Source organism: Akebia trifoliata, chromosome 10 (genome assembly GCF_017979445.1).
Source record: "Akebia trifoliata isolate Shusen 1 chromosome 10, ASM1797944v1, whole genome shotgun sequence".
NCBI classification, from domain to species: Eukaryota; Viridiplantae; Streptophyta; class Magnoliopsida; order Ranunculales; family Lardizabalaceae; genus Akebia; species Akebia trifoliata.
The window spans coordinates 13,311,855-13,319,037 of NC_141384.1; positions in this window are offsets into that span (position 1 = coordinate 13,311,855).

Here is a 7,183-nt window from a genome sequence, read left to right on the forward strand (position 1 = left end):
GCGGCAGGAATGTACCCACCGCTGCGGCGGCTAGCTTCTGTTTTGGGGCCTTTGTTGATTTAAATACGAGCACCGCGGCGGACATGTATCCACGAGCTGCGGTGGCCTCTGCCTCTTGTAGTCCATTCTCCGAAACTTCATCTTTTCTTCCGATTTCACCCCGAATTGCTTCCTTTTCGTATTCTTGGTCATTTATTACCTAAAATAATAAAAAGAACGATTACTAAATAAAATCACTCTCAAATTAGCAAAATGTCAAGTAAAATTATATAGTATAAGTAGTTACAAACCAACTTATCAAATTCCCCCAAACTTAACATTTGTTAGTCCTCGAGCAAAAATAAAAATAAACCTAACCTAGAATGAACTGAATCAAAACTAACTTCCTATTCTTCAACTTTCAAGAATAAGTTTCATTTAACAAGCACAATTCACAATAGCGTCAAGAATCTATTGGATATTACAAAAGCTAGAAAAATCACCCAAACTTTCATCCCATTCAAATCATCAATTCTTTGAAAAATCCAAGTAAGCAATCTCTAAAACAATCAATTCTACCACCCATATAATTTTATAAAAACAATGCAAACAAATTTGACCTCTAAATAGTAATGAAACATCAAATCTCATAAGCTTGGCTTTCTTGTCACTCTCTACTAATGTAAACTCATCATGCCATCTCGGATCAAAAGGTCTTAATTAAGCTTGTAATGTCAGGTTTAGGTATTGGCTCAAAAAGAATGGACAGGATAATTCAAAGAATGAGAATACTCACAATCGAACAAAATGTAACATTCTAAAGAGCTTAAGAATACTAACATCACAACTCACTTTTCATACTTTCCTTCTTTCTTTTATGCTATAACACTTTCGCACACTTTCACCACTACTACCATCAAATTCTTTTTTTTTTTTTTTTTTTTTTTGCAAAATAAATAAATGAAGAACATTTTTCTTCAAACTTGTATCTCTCCTTCATTTTTCTTCAAGACCCCCTACTTATCTTTGCTTATCACCAGGGTCAACAACATTCTTTTCTATTCTTTTCGCCCTTTACAATAGATTTTTGCTCTTCAATCTCAACAAATCACACAAGTGAATATTCTCATTAAAGGTAAGGATAAGTGTTTAGGCTCAAAACCAGGTAGGAAAATAAGTTTAAAGAAAGAAAATTAAGGCTAAGACTTAAATAAATGGCTCAAATGGGTAACTAGCGGATAAAAATAATTAAGGTAGGCAAGAAAAGCTCAAACGGTCCAAAGATAGCCTAAATCATTTGCTAAGCTACATGAAAGTCTAGGATTTTGCCTCAAGCGACAATCAGCCAAGTTCTAAAATCTGTTGAGGCCTATTTTTCATTCACAATTGTCTAAATAAAATGTCTCTAAGTAGTAAAACAAGATCATTATTTAAAAATTACCATACTAGACCAACATTGAATATCCAATTCAAACAAAACAAACGTTTAAACTATCCTCAAAGTCTAAGTAATATCAAATTCCAACTCAACAGCAACATATCACAGTAATCAAGTTATCATCATGGACTTTATGAATTGACTCGAAAACAAAAGAAATGCTCAAAAGTTGAAAATTTTAATGCAGAAAAAAAATAAAAGAATAGAAAAGAATAAATAATAAAAAATGAAAAATAGAAGAATGAAAAGAATGATAGTATGACTTTAATGCAGCTAACAACTCAAAGAATAAAAGAATCAAATTATTTTCTCTCCCCCCCCCAACTTAAGTATCTTCATTGCCCTCAATGAACAAAAGCAACCAAACTAAAGTAAGGAAATTAGAGGATAAAATAACTCCCTTCTCGATTTATCTCGGGTACAACGACATTTTCTCCTTTCTTTTCAAGCAATATCCACTTTTACAAACCTCAGACCTCTTCTTCAAATATCGAATCCAAACTTCAATGGAATCACCTTCTTTCCCCCAAACTTAGTAGCAATCTTTCATTTTTCTGAGAAGAAACAAGAATAGTGAGAGTGATTTGAACAAATGAAAGAGATTTTGTGGATTTAAATAGAGTTAGGGGAGGTAGAAGGTTGAGGAAGATGAAGAGGTGAAGGAAAATGAGAGGTTTTTGGAAAAAGAAGAGAAAGAGGCGGAGAGAATGTGAGAGATTTGAACCAAATGACGGCTTTAATCCCTTAAAATTCTGACTTCGCGACTCGCGCCGCGGCAGGTAAGTCATTTCCGTCGCGACTCGTGCCCTAATTCCTTCAATTTGGGCTTGGCGTCTTTTCTGATTTTGAGAAACCGCCGCGGCGTACATGTACCCACCGCTGCGGCGGTTTTGACTGGGCAGCACTGAAATCGTTTATTCACCTGAAAAATAAGACCAATATAATTAAAATCAAAATAACATAAAATAAATCCTAAACTACCTAATAAAATAAAATAACAACTAAAACTAAAATAAAATAAACTAATGAAATCCTAAATCCTTGAAATTTTAGTTTTGGAAATAAATCGGGTTGCCTCCCGAGAAGCGCTAAAATTTAAGTCTTTAGCTAGACTTTCTTGAATCTTTACTTCGGAATTGAGAGCAAAATGGACACCCGCTCGGTATTAAAGTTCCTTCCAAAGTAGTGCTTCAATCGCTGCCCGTTTACTGTAAAAATCCCTTTCGATGGATGCTTGACTTCTATTGCCCCCGATGGTAAGACCTTGTTGATAGTGAATGGACCGGACCACCGTGATCTTAATTTTCCCCGAAAAAGTTTAAGTCTTGAATTGAAGAGGAGAACTTGTTGTCCTTCTTTGAATCCCCGTTTGTGAATGTGCCTATCATGCCATCTCTTCGTCTTTTCCTTATAGATCCTAGCATTCTCATAAGCATCGTTCCGGAACTCTTCCATCTCATTTAGCTGTAACAGTCTCTTCTCCCTTGCAGCCTGTAAATTGAAACTCAAGAACTTAACAGCCCAATATGATCTATGTTCCAACTCAACTGGGAGATGACAAGATTTGCCATAAACTAATTGATATGGAGACATTCCAATAGGTGTCTTAAACGCTGTCCGGTAGGCCCATAGAGCATCATCCAATTTGCTTGACCAATCCTTCCTTGAAGAATTGACTGTCTTCTCTAGAATCCTCTTTAGCTCACGGTTGGATACCTCAACTTGACCACTTGTCTGCGGATGATAAGGTGTAGCCACCCTATGTGTCACTCCATATTTGCTCAGAAGTGAATCAAATTGTTTGTTACTGAAGTGTGATCCTCCATCACTTATGATAGCTCTTGGTGTTCCAAATCTTGCAAAAATATACTTCTTCAAAAATCTCACCACCACCCGAGCATCATTGGTTGGCAATGCTACAGCTTCAACCCACTTGGACACATAATCTACAGCAACCAAAATAAAACGATTAGAAAAAGAAGATGGAAAAGGTCCCATAAAATCAATACCCCAAACATCAAACAATTCAATTTCCAAAATATTTGTTAGAGGCATCTCATTTTTCCTAGATATATTCCCAACCCTTTGACATTTATCACAATTGGCAACAAAATTATATGAATCTTTAAAAAGAGTAGGCCAATAAAATCCTGATTGTAAAATTTTTGCTGCTGTCTTGGTTGCTCCAAAGTGTCCTCCAAGTTCGAGAGAATGACAATGTTGAAGAATACTCTCCATCTCCTCTTCCGGCACACATCTTCTAGTTATACGATCACCACACATCTTGTAAAGGAATGGATCATCCCATATGAAATACTTAATATCTGAAAAGAACTTCTTCCTCCTTTGGTGGGTGAGTTCGGTAGGCACAATCCTCCTTGCCAAATAGTTAACAAAATCAGCATACCATGGGACTTTTCCAACTGCAAACAGCTGCTCATCCGAAAATTTCTCATTAATATCCCCATCAACTTCTTCATTTGGTTGCACATGGTCCATCCTAGAAAGATGATTTGCAACTACATTTTCAGTTCCTTTCTTGTCCTTGATTTCCAAGTCAAATTCCTGCAAAAGTAAAATCCATCTTAGCAACCTTGGCTTTGCATCTTTTTTAGCAAATAAATACCTCAAAGCCGAATGATCGGTGTAGACAATCACTTTAGAACCTATTAAATAAGACCGAAATTTGTCAAAAGCATAAACAACTGCTAAAAGCTCTTTTTCGGTAGTTGCATAATTCAATTGAGCCTCATTTAAAACTTTGCTAGCATAGTAAATCACATGAAAGACCTTATCTTTTCGCTACCCTAAAACAGCACCTATAGCATATTCACTAGCATCACACATCAAAGTAAAAGGCAATTCCCAATCGGGTGCAGCAATAAAGGAGAAGATATCAATTTCACTTTAAGAATTTCAAAAGCATCTAAACATTCTTTGGAAAAATCAAAAATTGCATCTTTTACCAACAATTCACAAAGAGGTTTAGCAATTTTAGAAAAATCTTTAATAAATCTCCTGTAAAATCCTGCATGTTCGAGAAAACTTCTAACTTCCTTAACATTGGTAGGCAGTGAAAGCTTCTCAATTACATCAATTTTTGCTCGGTCCACCTCAATTCCTTTAACAGAAATTCGATGTCCCAACACAATTCCTTCTTTTACCATAAAATGGCATTTTTTCCAATTCAAGACCAAGTTTGTGTCAACACATCGCTGCAAAACCAAAGAGAGATTAGAAAGACAATTATCAAAGGAAAAACCAAAAATAGAAAAATCATCCATGAACACTTCAATGTATTTTTCAACCATATCGAAAAAAATTGACATCATGCAACGTTGAAAAGTAGCAGGGGCGTTGCACAATCCGAATGGCATTCTTCTATAAGCAAAGGTTCCATATGGACATGTAAAAGTGGTCTTCTCTTGATCCTCCGGTGCTATTGGAATTTGATTATAGCCCGAATATCCATCTAAGAAACAATAATAGTCATGCCCGGAAAGTCTCTCCACCATTTGGTCAATGAAGGGCAAAGAAAAGTGATCCTTTCTTGTGGCATCATTGAGTTTCCGGTAATCTATACAAACTCTCCATCCGGTTACCGTTCTTGTGGGTATAAGCTCATTGTTGTCATTCTTCACTACGGTCATACCACCTTTCTTAGGAACCACTTGGACCGGACTTAGCCATGAACTATCCGAGATTGGATAAATTATACCTGCATCCAAAAGCTTCACAGCCTCCTTTTTCACCACTTCTTGCATGGAAGGATTTAATCTTCTTTGAGGTTGCACTAATGGCTTGTAGCTCTCTTCTATCAAAATCTTGTGCATACAAATGGATGGGCTAATTCCCTTGATATCATCAATAGTCCATCCAATAGCTTTCCTATGCTTCCTTAAAACCCTCAATAACTTTTTCTCCTCCATAATTAATTATAACAGGATAATAACAAGACTCTTCTAAGAAAACATACCTAAGATGTGATGGCAATTGTTTAAGTTCAAGTTTAGGAGGTTCCTTTTTAGATGATGGTTCATTAGCATGCACAACTCCTAACTCTTTAAATTTAAGCCTTTTTGGAAACTCACAAAGTGACAAAGCATCAAGATTATTCACACATTCAATTATATCTTCATCATCACTTAGAGTTCCTAAAGTTCTACCATTTAATATACAATTTTCCAAAGGTAAGGGAGGAAAAGATTCATTAAATTTTTTAGCTACTACCCTATCCAAAACACTTATTGTAAAACATGCATCAACATCGGAAGGAAATTTCATAGCCTCAAAAACATTACAAGTCACTTGTTCATCTTGAACCCTTAAAATCAACTTACCTTGATGAACATCTATGAGAGTTCTACCTGTAGCGAGAAAAGGTCTTCCCAATATGAGTAGAATATCCTTATCTTCTTCCATATCCAAAACGATAAAATCAGCAGGAAATATGAATTTGTCCACTTTTACCAAAACATCCTCAATAATGCCTCTAGGATGTTTGATAGATCTATCTGCAAGCTGCAAGGATACCGTAGTAGGCTTCACTTCTCCTAAACCGAGTTTCCTGAAAATAGAGAGAGGCATTAAATTAATACTTGCACCAAAATCACATAAAACTTTATCAAAATTAAAATCACCAATAGTGCAAGGAATAGTGAAACTCCCTGGATCTTTTAGCTTTTGGGAAAGCTTTCTTTGAATAATAGCACTACATTCTTCCGTGAACATAACCTTCTCATTATCTACCAATTTCCTCTTGTTTGATAGAATCTCTTCAAGAACTTAGTATATTTCGACATTTGCTCCAGCATATCTACAAAAGGAAGATTAATATGTAAGCTTTTAAAAATATCAATAAATTTAGAAAATTACTTATCTAAATTTTACTTTCGCAATCTTTGAGGAAAATGAATGGGATTAGAAGTTGGTTGTGGAATAGGTTGTTGAATAGGAGTGGTAGCATCTTGATCTTTAGGAAGAGCAGTTTCATCCTCATTTGCTTGCTTGCTACCCCCCTTTGATTGTTCTAACTCTTTCCCACTTCTAAGAGTTATAGCTTTCACATGCTCTTTAGGATTCTTCTCAGTATTACTTGGGAGTGCTCCTTGAGCTCTTTCCGTCAATAGCTAGGAAATCTCCCCAACTTGATGTTCAAGGTTACGAATACTTGCACCTTGATTTCGAAAATTGGCTTGGGTATCATCAATGAATGCATTGGTCTTTTGCATAAATTGGGTGAAAACCTCTTCCATGGTTGGTTTCTTCTCTTGAGATTGAAAAGAATGAGGCGGTTTTTGTATATTTGCATTATTGCTCCATGAGAAGTTAGGATGATTCCTCCACCCTTGATTATAGTAATTGGAGTTAGGATTATATTGTCTTTAATTGTTGGTCACATAATTCACTTGTTCAGAAGAATTTGCTTCATATGGGCCTTGACACTCCAAAGTAGGATGATTCCCTATACAATTATCACAAACTACATTAGAAACTGTAGCAACATTCATTTTTTTAAAATTATTATTTAAAATAGCAACTTGAGCAGCCAAATTAGTAAAAGCATCAATGTCATGAACTCCGGCTGTCCTTTTCTGTGCATTCCTATCAGATTTCAGGAAGTTGTTACTAACCATGACTTCAATAAGTTCATATCCTTCCTCCGGTGTCTTGTTGAAGAATGCTCCTCCACTTGCTGCATCCACCATGGTTTGAGTGTTTGAGAGCAAACCGTTATAAAACGTTTGCACTTGCATCCATAACGGT